Raw genomic sequence first — 17,920 nt, 5'->3', positions numbered from 1 at the left:
CCATCTTGTTCGCACCTTGCCAGTGTATCTTTCACTTTAGGGCCAAACAAAGAAGCGGCCTCTATGGGGAGCGTTCATGAAGGAAGCCTTAAAGGAGTCCACAAAGTTGCAAAGGCGCATCCAGGCATGTCGTCTGGTGACTATACCCGCGTCTGCCGCTCTAGCCACCCCTTCAGTTTCGTGAGAAATAAGATGCATGGAAGAGTTGGAAATGGACTCTAGGGTGGCTACCTTTGAAGCCACACTGCCACAGACCTCATCAGAAACAGTTCCTGCCAAGGTTTCAGATAGCTGGTTTATATGATCCCTCTAAAGCTTGGTAAAGTGTGTCAAATAGTTCAAAGATCTTATGGTGAAGGTCGATGAAGCAAACACATGCTTCCCTAATCTGTCAATCAACCGGAAGACCTTGTTGGGTGGATAGATAGTTTGGCTCTCTTCTGCCAAATCCTTATTAGTTGCAGCCACCACCACCATAGCATCTACTGCAAGACCTCATAACCAATGTGGGTGCTCAGCTGGGGGTGATAATATTTTATCTGGTCTCCTTGGTATCACTTCTAGGGTGGCAGAAGTCTTCCATGCATGCTGGACAATGAGCTGGATGAGCTCAGCAGTAGGCAGGGTGACCCAGAAGGTAGGGGGCTGGGCACGAAAAGCCTGCAGGAATACAGATTCCTCAGAGGAAGAATTAGAGGATTCCAGTCACCCCTCTGTCTAAGGATCTTGAGGATGTCACCAAAAGACCCCTCATCAGAGGGTGACCGTGGGAACCCTTCTTTGTCTTCAAAATCTGTATCTTCAGTCATTGACTCCTCAGTGAAATCCATGTGCTTCCTCTTGCATGACATTTTGTGGGGTACTTCCTCAGTGGGAGGTAGGAAGACTGCAAAGAGGGGGTCTCCTGAGGAGGATAAACTTGAGGCTCTTATGACCAGTGTCTGGTGGTTGAGGCTTGTGACAGTTGCGGCACAGAGGGAGGAGAGGACTCCGACATGTGGGAATTGCCAGTGGAGGCAAGCGCCCTCTCCATGGTCTGAAAGGCTGGCCCACCCAAGGAGGAATGGGAGCTTGGAAATGAACATGACAGCCTTGGAACCAGGGTCACACCCCGCCCCAACGAGCCTACCCCCACACCAGGAGTTTCAAGAGGACTGTGAACCATGAGAGAGAGAGAATCCCTGAAGTGTGCCATAGAAAAAATCGGCATGGAGCCAGGAATATCCTCCCCCATGGCACAGCCATTGGCCTGAGAAAAGCCCTATTCCCAATGCACTGAGGGCCACAAGTACGACTCTGGTTCCAAAGTGAGATCCACTATTGGAATCGGAGGAGGGGAAGCTGCTGTCAGAGTAATAGGCTTCAAAACTTGAGCAGAAGTCAAAGGAAGAGTGTACATTGGGGTTTGAGGAGATATATGTTCACCTGAATGAGGGAAAATGGACTTTCATTGTTGAGAGAGACCTCTGACCAAAAGAAACTGGTAGACAAGCTGCAACACATCTTGTTCAGATACTCTTGGTTGATCTCATGGAGAAAGTTGATGGAGATGCTGGCCTTTCTAGAAAAGGACTATATTGACTGCCAGCAAATGGATCCAGTGAAGTATTATATTTGCTCCTTGCTAATTAAATAGGTGCAGAGCCCGGAACTGAGGATGTCTGCATCGAAGAAAATGGTGTGGAAGTAGTCTGCGCCAACAATGTCAGCAGCATAGTAGTTGAATTTGTCTGCACCATAAAGGCAAAAGTCTGCCCCGAAGGGTACAGTGCCATTGAGTAAAGTCTGCACTGGTAATAAGGATGGTGCAGAGAAGGACTGCACTGAGGCACATGGTGCTAAAAATGTCTGCGGTGTGGAGTACAGAAGAGTCATACTTGGAGCCAAAGGGGATTGTATCAATGGTGCCAAAGGGGACTGAACCTGCATGGACAGTGTCAGTAAGGGCTGCAACAGAACTGCCAGAACCATAGTTGCCTGCACTGGGAACTCCGGTGCCAGTATCAATAATGAAGACATGGCTGAAGCCAGAATCATTTGGGGTGGTGCCGAGCCTGGAGCTGACAGGGTCACAGGTGGCAACACTGAAGTAGTAATCAATTTCACCTTCTTATGAGTTGACTCCCTACGATCTCCAGAGGGAGAAGAGGGGAGCGACTTCGATGAAGAAGAGGAAGAATGCCTCTTACAGGGTTTACCAGGAGGTGGTGAGCCCTCCAATGCAGAAATAGCCTCAGTGAAAGGAGACTTGAGAAGACCATTCAAAATTAACTTATTCCTCATCTCATTGAGAGTCCTGGTAGAGAAATTTTTACAAATCCCACACAGGGGATCCACAGTAAGGTGGGAGACATTCAGACAGTAGACACATAAGTCATGGCCATTTGAAAGCTGTAACTTATGGCCACAATACTTACACTGTTTGAAACCAATGCTACTTTTCTTATCCGACATAATGATGTGCAGAAGAAGAACAGTACCAAAAGGAAGAAGAAAGGCTACCCTAAAGGTTAAGAGGAGAAAGGAAGGATTACCAACGATGGTAATGAAGAATTACCTCAAGGTAAGAAAAGAGGGTAATAAAGGGAAAAGACTAAAGAGAGAGAGTCTAAAGTATGCAATAGGGTAGGAAAATATTAGTATAAATGATTGTGAATATTTAAAGTAAGAACAATGTATAAAACTTTCAAAAAATTAGACAGCTGAGAGAGTGGCTTGACATGGCTGTACAGCAATGTGGCAAATGAGATCTGAGGTAACAGGGAGCAGAGCATTCTGAGTAGGACCTTGGCTCGAGAGTTTTTGGCTGATGTGAGCTTGATATTGGCAGGCTTGGTTCCGAGGACAGAACCGATAACCCATCAGTAAGGAATGAATGAGGATTAACAACATCAGATCAAAGGATATGGAGCCCATGGTGCAGTATAAAACAAAGGATATAGAGCCCATGGTTCATAGGCTCATAGGTAGGCACTAGGCTATCTGCCCGAGGGCATTTATATGCCTAGCCAAAGTGTGTCGGCTTTTGCCACCTCACTGATTAATTAACTGATCCTCTGTCAAGCAGAGCCAATGAAGTGATCCCAGGGGTGTATTTTCTGTTACCCATCCACTCGTCAAGGTTTCTCTTGAATAGTCTTAGTGAGGGGCTCTGCCTAACGTAGTTTGGAATTTTGTTCCAAAGCATGGGGAGTCTCTGTGACAGGAATCTATCCCTCCAGCATGTTCTATTTATTGTTGTGGCAAGGTTTAGCTCATTAGAGCGTGTGGATCCCAGTGACTTGGATTTCTTTAGGTGGAGCATGTCCATCAATTCTGAGTTGGACATGGCTTTGTAAGTCAGGTAGAGATCACCTCTGAGTAAGCAATATGCCACTTAGTACAGCTGGACTTTTTTCAGTCGGGCTGCATAGGACATATGTTTGAGGCCAGTAATCCTCTTGGTGAGGTACTTTTGTGGTCTCTCCAACTGTTGGAAGTGTCTTGTGAGGTATATCCCAAATGGGGCATTGTACTCTATGATGGGTCTGATAAGTGACGAGTAGAGGGGCACTATAACCTCTTTATTTCTAGATCCGAACCCTTTAGTAATTAGATGGGCCACATAGAAGGATTTCCTAACTACTTTGGCAATATGATTGTCAAAGGAGAGATTACTATCTACCTGGGTCCCTAGATTTCTTATTACCTCTTCTGTATTAAGGGGGCTGCCACCTATGTGGTAATTCGTGGGTGTTGTGTTTTTCCCAAATGGGATGACTATGCATTTTTGGGCATTTAGCTTGAGGCCATGACTTTGACACTAGGTGTCCGTCTCAGTAAGGCCCTTTTGGAGGATGTCCCTATCAGACGGAGAGTCAATTATGGCTCCCAGTTTGCAGTCATTGGTGAACTTGGTTAGCCATAGTCCTCCTGTGTTTTCCTGTAAAGAAATGGAACCCATGGTGCAGTATAACATGCAGCTGAATGTTATTATTATCATCAGTCTCTTTTTTTCCATTTTTATACAGGGATGGGGTGCTACATCAGCATTATATAATGTGACCAAATCACATAGAGCCAATGTTTACATGGCTGAATCGCTATCCCTAATGCAGCATATGGCATAGCCAAATTCTGAGGTCAGCAAATTCTCTAAAATGTAGCTGGATTTGGTAAAAGGTTAAGGTCATTGCAAAGGATGATTTCTCTCTGCCGTGTCGTGCAGCAATTTCAGATTTGATTTTAGTAAATAAAGGGGTACAACCCTTTGAATTGGGAGCAATCCCCAACCCTAAAATAAAACTTAGTCTGAAATCTTTCAAAATGAGCATTTTGGGCTTTTTTTTGTTACTTTTTGTATTTGGGATATTTAGTAAAATTGCATTCTCTTGACTATTGTACTGTATTGGATGAATATGTACAGAGTCTCAGTAAAATACAGCAAAAGATCAGATGTATCATATGAAAAGAACTCAGGATATGTTTTGCATCAATTCTGTCACAATAAAAGGGAGGTCCTGACCATTCAGTACTTAAAGTAGACAGGTTAATGCATTCTAGTGATATTTTGCCAAATTTCTTTGATAGTTGAGTGGAGTATTTGTAACACCTGTAATAAAACCTTGAGCAACACCTGTAAGGCATTAAAACATCTGATGACTGGAGAAGGGAAGACTCTTTTTCTTACAAAAGTGGCAAGAACCTTGGGGCCAACACTGAGTCATGTACAAGTGTGACTTCATCAGGATGGGGAAATTGTTGAATCACTTTTTAAAGAAATGTATGGCTAAATTGGATACGATGCAGTACATATTCATAATGGCTGGTTCATAGCAGATTAATGATTCATGTTAGTGCCAGAGAGACCAAACTAGCAGATGATGATGTGGATGGTACCATGGCTTTGCCAAATTGTAGAGAACTGTAGTAACAAAGGTTAGTGCGTAATCATAACAGCATTACAAAAGGTTAATATACTTCATGTTTTTTTTCATGTTTTTGTATTCTCTCACAGGATAAACTTGAAACATAGTCATTGGAGATCAGTTTTCTACCCCAATTAACAAATGCATAAATAAAAATAAATAAATTGTGCAAATGAGGAGGGAATGAAAATATTTCCATGGATGTAGCTGGGGTAAAACAAAGGATATAGAACCATTGGTGCAGTATAAAACAAAGGATATGGTACCCATGGTGCAGTATATGAAACAAAGGATATGGAACCCATAGTGCAGTTGCAAACAAAGGATATGGAACCCACAGTGCAGTATAAAACAAAGGATATGGATACCATGGTGCAGTATAAAACAAAGAATATGGAACCCACAGTGCAATATAAAACAAATGATATGAAACCGATGGTAGAGTTTAAAACAAAGGATATGGATGCCATGGTGCAGCATAAAAAAATAACTTGTGTCTTACCATAAAGTTCAATCTGTGCTGTAGATCTTCATACATTCCTTACTGATAGGATCTTGGTTCTGTCCTCGGAAGTGACCCGGCCAACGCACAAGCTCATGACAGCACAAATCTTGAGCTAAGTTCTACCCATAGTGCTCCTCTTTTTCTTCACTTCAGATCGAGTTTGCCCACCTAGTATAAGAACAGTGGGAATAATAGTTGAGGAAATAACAGAAATAGTTGAGACAATGGAAGCCCTATCTGAGCAAATACCTTATCAGGTAGACAGGGCCAAGTGATCCACCAGGAGTCATTAGGCAGGGGGATGGAGGATGGGACGTATGGAATGTATGAAGATCTGCAACACAGATGCAACATTATGGTAAGACATAGCTTCTTTATCTGATGTTGTAAATCTTCATACATTTCTTACTGATAGGACAAAGTCCCCAGCTACTTGCATCCTGGGTGGCTATGGAAGGATATTCCTGAGCACCATTGAGCCAAAAGATGCTCTTCCTCTGGAGGCTTTATCCAATTTGCAATGTGTGATAAAGGTATGAGGGGATGTCCAAGTGGACACTGCATATATGTCATCCATATAAGCTTTGGAATGAAAAGCCACCAAAGTGGACACTGATCTGGTGGAAAGAGCTTTGACTGTAGCAGGCAAAGTTAACTGGCTTAGATAGTAGATAAAAGTAATGCAGTCTCTTAGCCATTTTGACAAGTAACTTTAGATGCAGCTTTGTCCAGTCTGGTGCCTGAGAAGGCAATGAAGAGCTGCTCTGACTTTTTGAAAGGTTCAGTTCTGTCTAAATAAAGATGTAGCTGTCTATGCATGTCTAGCATGTGCAACTGGTATTCACCTCTATTTGAAATATTTGGGAAGAAGACTGGTAAATCAATGGTCTGGTTTAAGCTTGAATTTGAGATAACCTTGGGTAAAAAGGAAGGGGTAATTTGAAGCGATACTCTCTCCTTGTGAAAAATCAAATAAGTGTGGTTAACACTCAAAGCCTGCAACTCTGATATTCTCCTAGCTGAGGTGATGGCTACCAAGAATAGGGTTTTCCAGGATAAGAACTTTATGTCACATGTATTGGAAGGTTTGAAATGTGGGCAGGTTAAAGTCTGTAGAACCAAGATCAAGTTCCATGGTTCAGTTAGTGTTCTAAAAAGTGGTCTGAGGTGTATGACTCCTTTCATAAAAGTCTTGCAAAGATGGTGGGACATAAGAGAAGAGTCTTTAGAGTCATTATGAAAATTGGCGGTGGCTGCTAGGTGTACAGTAACAGTAGAGGCTGAGGCTCCTGCATGGAGATGGGTTGACAGGTATTCCAAAACAGTATGAAATGGCATTGAGAAGGGGTCTAGCCCTTGTTGTTTAGCCCAAAGAGCAAACCTGGCCCATTTGTTGTGGTAGAGTTTTCTGGTGGAGGGTTTATGGGAAGCCAGAAGGATCTTTTGGACAGGGGAAGAGAGGAAATGGAGAAACCAAGCTGTGCGCTTGAGGCTGATGAGGTTGAGGTGAACCAGCCCCTGTGGGTGAGATAGAAGTTCTGGGGTTGGGTCCAGGATCCATGGGCAGTGAATCAGATGAGGCCATAGGAAAGGGAACCAAACTTGGTGGAGTCAATAGGGGGCAATGAGAATAACTTTGCTTCTCAGCAGTTGTGCTTCCTTCAGGAACTGTGGGATGAGGGGAATAGGAGGAAAGGTATACAGGAGGCCCGGGGGTCAATCGTGAGTCAGAGCATCTCTTGGGGACTCCCCCTGAGGGGGGATCAGGGTGAAGTAGCTGCTGCATTTGTGGTTCACAGGGGAAGCAAAGAGGGTGCAGCAAGGCTGGCCCCAGTGATGAAAAATTTGAGTTGCTATTACTGGGTTGAGGGACCACTCTTGAGGCATCAGAATGTTCTTGCTCAATTTGTCTGCAATCAGATTTGAGTCCCCAGGAATGTGCATTGCTAGTAGAAAGTGGTTGGAAGCTATCACCCATTGCCACACCCTCTGGGCTTCTCATCATAAGGGGTAGGAGATGGTTTCCCCTTGCTTGTTGATGTACCAGACTACTGACATATTGTCTGATTGGATAGCAATTGTCCCCGATGGAAGGGTTGTCTGGAATGCTTGCAACACTAAGAGCACCGCCCTCAGTTCTAGGACATTGATATGCAGATTGACCTCTAAGGGGACCAAGTGCCTTGGACGATTTTTCCTTGAAAATGACCCACTCCACCCCATCAGGGAAGCATCCATGGTCACTGTGGCCTTGGGGTTGGGTGGGAAAAATGGGAGACACCACAAATCTTCTTCTGGCTTCATCCACCAAATTAGATCTTGTTTGCAATGGTCTGTAATGTGAATCAGGTAAGACATTGGTTGTGCTAAGAGAGACAACAGGGATGATAGTAGCCATTGGAGTAACCTCATATGGAACTTTGCTAGAGGTACAAGTGGGATTGTCACTGCCATAGGGCTCGATAGTTGTAGGACCTGTCGAGCAGGGGCCATATTTCGAGACAGTACTATCTGAAGCTGAGATCTTAGTTTTTGAAGTCTGTGTAGGAGTAGAGCAGCAGTGCATGAGATTGTATCAAAATTTGCCCCAATGATCTCTAAGTTTTGAGTCAGAACCAATTTTGACTTGTCTAAGTTTATGGAGATTCCTAGATTTCTTGCCAGATGCTGGGTGTATGACATGGCTTGGAGCAACAGACTTCTGTTTGGGGCAGTAAGGAGCCAATCGTCCAGGTAGGGAAACATGCAGAATCCTTGTAGTCTCAAGTGAGCTACTACTACTACCATGCATTTGGTAAACACTCTGGAGGCTGTGTAGAGACCAAAGGGCAGTACTTGGAATTGATAATGATTGACTCCCAACCAGAAATGGGGATATTTCCTGGATTGTTTGTCCACCTTTAAGTGGCAATACACATTCTGGAGGTCTATAGAGCACATCCAGTCATCCTTCCCCAGAAATGAGAGAATGGACTGAACCGTAACCATCCAGAATTTTGCTTGTTTGACAAACTTGTTCAGTATGCTGAGGTCCAAAATTGGTCTCCAGTCCCCTGTCTTTTTTGGCACTAAAAAGAACCTTGAGTATAAACCAGATCCTTTCTGGTCTGGTGGGACTAATTGGATGACTCTTTTTCATAGCAGCTTTTGAACTTCTAGTGCTGCTGCATCCCTCTGACTGGGTGGGACATTGAGGATTCACCTTAGATGGTTGGGATAAAGGTCAAAGGGGATTAGATAACTTCTGGTCATTATTCTCTGCACCCGGGAGTCTGATGTTATCGATTGCCAGGCCAAGTAGTGCAGAGAAAAACATCCCCTGACTGCCTCCAGAGGCAAGCAATCGGATCACTCCTCAGAAGCACTGATAGGGCTGACCCAAGAAGGAATCTCTTGAGCCCTGATTTCATGGACCCTATCTACCCCAAAAGGGGCATATCCTAGAAGAGTTCCCCCTCTGTCCTGGGGGATAGCTTCCCACGCTTGTCATGGAAAGGTCCTTGGGATTTATTGAACCACATTTTCCTGCCCCTTTGATTCCTGGAATAAGATCACTGAGGGGTTGGAAAATGTATGCCCATAGCAGATAGGGTCTTTCTGTCCTTCTCACACCTGGCTAATGTGTCCTTAACTTTTGGGCCATATAAGGAGGATTCATCAACAGGAGCAGTGACGAAGGAGGACGTGAAAGGATCCGCAAAGTCATATGGTCGTATCCAGGTGTGATGTCTCATGACAATGCCTGAAATGGCAGCTCTGGCTGTTCTTTTGGTTGTGTGAGGTATCAACTGCATGGAGGAGTTGGAGATGGACTCTAGGGTGGCCAGCTGAAAGGCAACCTTGTCTCACACCTCATCAACTAGTACCCCAGCCAAAGTACCTGAAAGTTCTGTGATCAGGTCCCTTTGAAGATGGATAAAATGTGTCATGTAGTTCAGAGACCGTATGGTGAAGGTCACTGAAGCATAGGTCCACTTCCCTAATCTGTCTGTCATTCAGGACTCCCTGTATGGAGGATGGAGAGTGGAACTTTCTTCCACTAGTTCTTTTTTAGTGGCCACCGCCACAACCATGGAGTTTACTGCCAAACCTCTAGACCAGTGTGGATGGTCTTCTGGAGGGAAAAAAATTTTATCAGGCCTCTGGGGAATTGGCTCAATGTTGTCAGAGGCCTTCCAAGCCTGTTTCACTATGAGCTTAATCAATTCATCCGCAGGTGGTGCCACCCAGGAAGTAGATGGCCGAGCATGGATAGCTTGCAAGAATATGGACTCCTCAGTAGAAGGGTTGATGGGCTTCCAGTCACCCCTCTGTTTAAAGATCTCAAGTATGTCTCCAAATGAGACATCATCATGGGGTGACCGTGGGGACCCCTCTCCCTCAACAAAATCCATATCTTCAGTGACAGATCCTTCAGTTGAATCTATGTGCTTCCTTTTACATGTTCTGTTTCGGGGTGGTTCCTCAGTGAGATCTTCCAATGAGGACCCCGAAGAGTGGGTTCCCTGGAGGAGGGTCTCTTGCCACTCCCATGCTCAGAGTCCCTGTGTAGTGGGTTGTGGCAGATGCATGCTATAGGCTAGTGAAAGTTTAGGTTCTGATGAAGGAAGTGCCAACTGCAAGCTTGTAGAAGCAAGAGCCCTCTCCATCACCTGGAAGGAAGGCCCAACAGAGGAGGGATGGGAGACTGGAAATGGAGTCACAACCAACCCCGATGAGTCCACCTCCAGGATTGGAGCTCAAGAGGACCAGAAACTGCTAGAGCAGCTGGAGCCATAGATGGTGCCATAGAAAAAATTGGCACTGAACTAAGGGTCACAGTGCTGACAGACCAGTCATGGTCCTGAGGATGGGCCAACTCAGAAAGGAGTGACGGCCAAAGGGAAAGCTCCAGAACCATAGATGAGATTGTCACTGGAAATGAAGGCATAGGCATGGGGGCAGGCATCAGTACTGAGGGCTCCAAGGTCTGTGAAGAGGCTGGAGGAGGATATGTTGGGGTCAGTGCAGAACAAGATTCAGCTCCAGAAGAGAGAGAGGTCTTGGTAGAGGTCAGAATTCCTTTAGCAGCCAAGAGTTAATCAACAAGCTGCATTACGTCAATTTCAGACAGGCTCCTGGTGGACTGAGTTGACATACATGAAGGCAAAAGTCTGGTCTTTCAAGAAAGGGGCTATAATGATGTCCCAAGAAAGGATCTATAGTTGGAGGACTCCTGGTTCTAGGCAGAATTTTATCTTTCAGCACCGAAGAAGGAGCCGTAATTGAAGCCACAGTTGATGCCAATGAGATGTCTGATACCGGGAAAAACATCAGTACTGAAGCAGGTACAAGAATGGTCAGCTCTGTAGCCTTTACCAACAATAGCTTCAGTGCCGTAGAGCTAGTTGATGGTGCCAAGGTTGAAGAGGATGAAGCAGACTTTTTAGGAACCTTGAACAAGGCAGTCTGAGAGCTTTTCAGTCCCATACAGCTCAGGGAAGCTGGAACTGATTAGCTTCTCTTTTTTCTATCTTTTCTGGGAGTTCATGAGACCTCCACTTCAGAAAGGGCCTCTGAAAAGGGGGGTTTTAATAGTCCCTTTAGAATTAGTTTTTTTCATGCACTCTGTGAGAGTGTGAGAACTAAAAATGTTACATATTTCACAAGGAGGTTTGTAACTGAAGATGAGGGACTCCAAGACAGTAAACACATGAAAGATGCCTGTCTGAGTTAGGCATCTTTCACCAGCACCTACCACAATGCTTGAAACCTGTTTTCCCTTTTTTGTCTGCCATTTAGATCCTGTAAAAACTAGTCACAGCAGAGGAGAAAACAGTAAAGTAGTACAAACAAAACGTATGAAGGAAAAAGGGGTGTGTGTATATATATATATATATATATGTGTGTGTGTGTGGTTGTGTGTGTGTGTGTGTGTGTGTGTGTGTGTGTGTGTGTGTGTGTGGGCATGTATGGGTTCACTTTATAATCTCAAAATACTGAAATCTTGAATTTCAGTATCTCAAGACTATAAAGCTGAACATTCCCAATACTGAAACCCCAAAAGCATGAAATTCGAAATCACACCTTTTAAATACACCCTCCACCACACAATCAAACATACATTCACCTTCCTCCTTACACTACAACAAACCAAAAAAACGCACACATACACAACAGTACAAATAAACACACCTACCCTACATATAAGCAGGGGGGAAAGCCCCCCACACCCCTGCTACTTATATGTACTAACTCTGAGGTTGCACTAAAAAGACAAAGACACTAAACCCACCACTACATACTTTATATTCCCCTTGCACAAACACACACCACATACATACAAACATCACCACTCTCAACACTTACACACTCACACTCTTACCTACCTACACTACCCTACAACTAAAACTTTCCAATGCACTCACATACACTCATATCCCTACCCCAAACCTTTAAAAAGCAGCACTTACCTAAATTTCCACATATATCCACACAACAGCAGGTAAACCATATCCCACAGCACACCGCCCCTTACAAACACAACAAATCCCATGTACCAACCACAACCGTGAATTCGACACTCGATCAAGTGAAGTTTTGCTCAACTGCACTTTTGTCATTTTCGTCTCGAGATACTGAATATATATATATAGTTTTATATATATATATATATATATATATATATATATATATATATATATATATATATATATATATATGGGTACCTATCAAACCATCGACAACTTAAAATAATGAAACTGACTCCACCGACACCTGAAATAACCGACAGCGCAAAAACGGACATTTACAAGGTAAGGGATGTAACTCCGCTACTCAAGCCTACCATTGTTGCATGACACTGCCACCCTTCCTAAACCATGGTAGGCTTGAGTAGCGAATTTACACCCCTTAACTTGTAAACGTCCGTTTTTGCACTGTCTGTTATTTCATTTGTCGGTGGAGTCAGTTTCGTTATTTTAAGTTGTCGATGGTTTGATAGGTACCAGTATATATATATATATATATATATATATATATATATATATATATATATATATATATATTTATATATAAAATATCAAAACAGTATAAACAAAAAGTTTTTTTTTTTTAAGTTGTAAAAGAGTTACCACAGGGATATTTGTTACATATGCATTTTTATGAATGTATTATGATTTCTGTACTTAGGTGCTACGCATATACTTTTATGAGACTGTTTGTTTAAATAATTTGAGTGCTTTGATGTCACATGATTAATCAAGGGAAGTAGTATATGGTATTTAAACTGAGTTTTTTAGTTTGATAGACATTACCTGAAGAAACAGCTTAGTCTGTGAAAGTGCTCGTGGTGTCAACAATAAAAGTTTTTTACTGAAACTGGCCATTTTGGAGACCCTCTGTCTTGCTGAATTAATGCTTTGGTTTTCTTTACTGGGACTTCTTTACCAGAAAGGGTTGGTATTCATGTTTGCTCTGCTTCATCTATTCTTGACTTGTGGGACACAGTCCCCAGCTACCTTAGATCCTGGTTGGCCCTATGGAAGAACATTTCTGAGAACCATAGAACCAAAGGAGACTCTCCCCCTTGAGACCATATCCAGCTTGTAATGAGTAATAAAAGTATGTGGAGTAGCCCAAGTTGCAGCTGTGCAAATTTCTGACATGGAAGCTTGGTCACCATAGATCTGGTAAAATGTGTCTTCACTGGCCTAGGGAGTCTTAGATTCTTTTTCATGTAAATAAAGGAAATGCAATCTCTTAACTATCTTGACAGAATAACCTTAGGAACATATTTGCCCAAGGTTGCACTCGTGAAAGACATAAACAATTGTTCTGATTGTCTAAAATGCCTAGTTTTATCCAGATAAAAATATAATTGCCTGTGCATGTCCAGAAGGTGGAAGGAGTATTTGCTTTTATTAGAAAATTTTGGGAAGAATACAGGCAAGTCTATAGATTGATTGATATTGGTCTCTGAAATCAGTTTTTTCTGAGGGACACTGTCTTTATGGGAAACTGGATAAGGGGCTTTAGAACATAGAGGCTGTAATTCAGAAACTCATCTCACTGAGGTGATAACTATAAGAAGGAACATTTTCTAGCAAAGAAATTTTAAGTTACAGGAAGCTGCAGGTTCAAACAGGGGTAATGTAAGGGACTGTAATACAGCAGTCAAGTCTCCTGGTGGTAGAGGATCCTTGAATAGGGGCTTTAGACAAATGTGTCCTTAAGAAAAACCTTACAAAGCCTGTGGGAGATTAAGGGCTGATCACTAAAACCATTATGGAAATTGGAAATAGCTGCTAAAATAACTTTAACAGTGGAAGCAGAAGCTGATTTACCAAAGATGGCAGCTAGAAACTCTAGAACTTTTTTGACTGCTGCTGAAAAAAGGTCCAGACCATTATTAGAAGCCCATATAGAAAATGTCTTCATTTACTGGAGTAGAGACTCCTGGTGGATGGTTTATGGGATGCCAACAAAATGTGTCATACAGGGGAAGGGATGTCACTATGCCTGGCAACTAACGGAATTGGAGAAACCAAGCAGTCAGCTTGAGGGAATGTAGATTGAGATACACTAGCCCATGAGGATGGGACAGAAGGTCTGGAACTGGGTCCAGAATCCACGGACATTGAAAAAGATGAGGCTAAGGGAAGGGAAACCATATTTGTCAAGGCCAGTAAAGTGCAATGAGGATTCCTTGCTTCTCAACCGAGCTGCTTTCTTGAGGAAAAGAGGGATCAGAGGGAAAAGCAGAAAGGCATAAAGGAAACCCAGGTCCAATCAAGGAGAAGAGTGTCTCTAGGGGATTCCTCCTGAAGGGGAATTAGGGCAAAGTAGCTTCTGCAATTGTTATTCAGGGGTGAGGCAAGCAGGTCCCAGCAAGGCTGGCCCCAGTGAAGAAAAATCTTCTTCGCCACTCTGGAGTTTAGAGACCACTTATGAGGTATGAGGATACACCTGCTTAGTTTGTCCACAATCACATTTGAACTCCCTGGGATGTGCATTGCTATCACCAAGCGATTGGAAGTTATGACCTATTGCCACATTCGAAGGGCTTCTCTACACAGTGGGTAGAACTTGGTTCCCCTCGGTTTGTTGATGTACCAGACTACAGACATGTTGTCTGATTGAATAGATATCATCCCTGGAGGTAAGGCAGAATAAAATGCTTACAACACTAGAAGCACTGCCCTGAGCTCCAGAACATTGATATGCAGATTGACCTTAGAAGGGGACCAAGTGCCTTGGACTGTCTTCCCCAGATAATGACCCCCACCCCATCTGGAAAGCATTCATGGTCACTATGGCCTTGGACTGAGGGAGGGCAAAGAAACAGCCTAGAAAAATTTCCTTGGACTGCATCCAGCAGGATAGATCTTTTTTGCATCAGCTGGATATAAAAAAACAGGTGATTCAAGGGGTGGGTTAGAATAGTACAAATGCAGGAACTGCAAGTACGGCTGGTGCAAAGGCCCACAACACCCAAAGCAATCTCAAAACTGGCCAGCACCTCGGTGAAACCAAAAAAACAGTTTTATTGTAGCAACTCCTAAAGCTATAGAAAAACTATAGCTAATACAAAACAGTCAAACTGGTTTTGGCATCCATATGCATTGCTCAGTGAACGCGTTTGACTCCGAGATTTGGTTTTGTGCTATGTTCTATGTGCTATGTGGGTTAGACTAGAACATTGGTTGGCAAGCAGCCATTGAAGAAAGGGTCTACTTTAATTAAACGAAACCGGAATCTGTCAAATACGAATCTGTCGACACGTAAACAGCGAAACATGGAAACATCGAATGCACTAAATAGCGAAATTGGAAATGTTGAATTGTCATAGTCGGCCCATCTGTGGTATAGCTCCGTAAGGTAAGTGTGCAATAGTTACGGACCTAAGGGTTAGGGTGCGGGTTAAGGTAAGTGCATAGATAGGTAATGTATGTAAGGTTTAGTGTAGGGTTTTAAGTGTATGTGTGTGGAATATTTACTTTGTGTGGGTATAGTTCTGTAGGGTAAGTGTGCGGTAGTTACGGACCTTAGGGTTAGGGAGGGGTTAAGGGTAGTGCATAGATAGTTGTGTATGTGGTGCTTAGTGTAGGGTTACAAGTGGGGTTTTGGTGCTTTAATTTAGGGTTAGTAGTAGGGCTTTGGTTAGTGTATGTATATGTTTTTTGTTGTTGTGTTTGCGTAGGTAGTATGTTACGGGTGGTGGGGTTGGCTGACTATTGCAGTTTCGATGTTTAAACTTCGCGGTTTTGCGTGTTCAACGTTATCGCATTTCGCTGTTCATGTGTTGACGGATTCGTATTCGATGGATTCCGCTTTCATTTAATTAAAGTAGACCCTTGAAGAAGTCTCATGTGAAATCTTGCCAGTGGGACTAATGTGATCGCTGCTGCAATGGAGTCCAATGCTTGCAGAATTTGCTGAGCTGCTCATTTGCTTGAACGAAGAATAGGTTGGACCTGTGATTGTATTTTCTCCAAACTGTGGAGGGGAAGGGATGCCACACAAGACAGAGTGTTGAGATGAGCTATAATGAATTCCATATCTTGAGTATGGATCATTTGAGAATTCACAATATTGACCTTGATTCCCAACTGTTGAGGTAGCTCTAGAATTAAGTCCATTATTTGTAGATGTAGATGCCTGTTGGAAGCATTGATGAGCCAGTCATCTAGGTAAGGAAACACCCAGAATCTGTGCAGTGTCAAATGTGCTGAGACCACTGCCATGCATTTGGTGAACACTCTGGGGGCTGTGGTGAGACCAAAGGGCAACACTCTGAACTGGTAATGATTGGCTCCCAGCTTCAAGCTGAGACACTTTTTTGAGCATTTGTCTACCTTTATGTGGTATTATGGTTCTTGAAAGTCGATACAGCACATCCCTCTGAAGTCTAGTAAAGTGTGCTAAAAAGTTCAAGGACCTAATGGAAAAGGTTGATGATGCATAGACTCACTTCCCCAATCTGTCTATTGCCCTGGACTCTTGGTTAGGGAGATGAACAGTAGAAATTTCCTCAGCTAGTTCTTTCTTGGTGGCTGCTGCTACCACCATGGCATCGACTACTAAGTCCTTTGCCCAATGTGGATGGTCCTCAGGAGTGGAAAGTATTTTGTCAGGTCTCCAGGAGACTGATTCTACATAATCAGGATCCTTCCAAGCCCTCTAAGCAATCAATTTAATTAGGTCATCAGCGGGCCAGCACCAAAGGTCTGCAAGTACACAGATTCCTCAAAGGAAGGGTTTTTCGGCTTCCAATCACCCTTCTGTTTTAGGATCTTACGAATGTCCCTGGAGGAGGCATCTTCCAGGGATGACCATGGGGAACCCTCCCCCCCTTATTGAAATCCGTGTCCTCCATGATGGATTCTTCAAGAGAATCAAGATGTTTCCTCTTACACAATATCTTCTGAGGTGGCTCTTCAGTGGGAACATCTGAAGAGGATTCAGAAGATGATATGCCTTTAGGAGGTAAATCTGTGACCTTGGAGCTCACTGTCCAGATGTAGAGGTTGGTGGTAGAACCAATAAATCTAGGGTCAGAGGGTGAGACTCCAGTAACAGGAGCCAGCTGAGATGACGCAGTGGCCAGGGCTCTTTCCATGGCTTGAAAGGCAGGACCCCTGAGGAAGGATGAGAGCCTGGAACCAAGACAGACAAACTCAGAACTGGGGGCTCACCCTATCCTGAGAGACCCACCTGACAAACCCGAACCCAGGATGTGTCCTCTGTTGGTGCAGCCTGAAGAGACAAGGCAAGATCCATAGAAAAAATCGGATCCGACTCAAACCCTCGGGTCCAATGGTAAAGACATGGTCCCAGAGACCCATTGATCCTGAAGGCACCAAGACATCAGAGCCATACCTGGCATTGAAGACACAAAGGTTATTGGTTCCGAAGTATTTGGAACCTGTGAAGTTGGAGTCAAGAGCTCTAAAGCCTGTAAAGGGTTTAGAGGAGGAGAGTAAGAAGGGGTTGTAGGAGAGAAATCTCCTGCACCAGAAGAAAGAGGGGGCTAAGAAGATGAGGGAATATCTCTTGCTATCATGATCTGATCCACTAACCTTACTATATGAAACTCTGATAGACTTCTGGTGGCATGAACAGATAATCCAAAAGGAGACTCAGGCCTTTCTAGAAAGGGGCTAGAGAGTTGTCCAAGAGAGGGATCAATGGAGGTGGAATAAGTGGTCCTGGGCTGAATAGAAATGTCAGTATTTGGCACCAAGAATGGGACAGAAGGTCCGGTACTCTGTTGAGCCATGGGAGATATCAGTCCCGACACAGCAGCTGTGACAATCTGTACCAGTGTCAGAACCATAGACAAAGTGGGTGCGCTAGGAGTCATAGTTTGAGTTGGTGTCATAGTCGGTGTCAATGGCACCAGTAAGGGTAACGGTGCTGAAGATTCAGTCTGTTTTGAAAGCTTTGGAACCTTAAATTTCAGTTCTAAAGTGGAACCTGCAAATGCATGCTTGCGCTTTTTAACAACTGGTGCCAAAGGAGATGCCAG

This window comes from Protopterus annectens, chromosome 1.part0 (genome assembly GCF_019279795.1).
Source record: "Protopterus annectens isolate FY-2018-M chromosome 1.part0, PAN1.0, whole genome shotgun sequence".
NCBI lineage: Eukaryota > Metazoa > Chordata > Ceratodontiformes > Protopteridae > Protopterus > Protopterus annectens.
Note: the sequence above shows the minus strand (reverse complement) of the source record.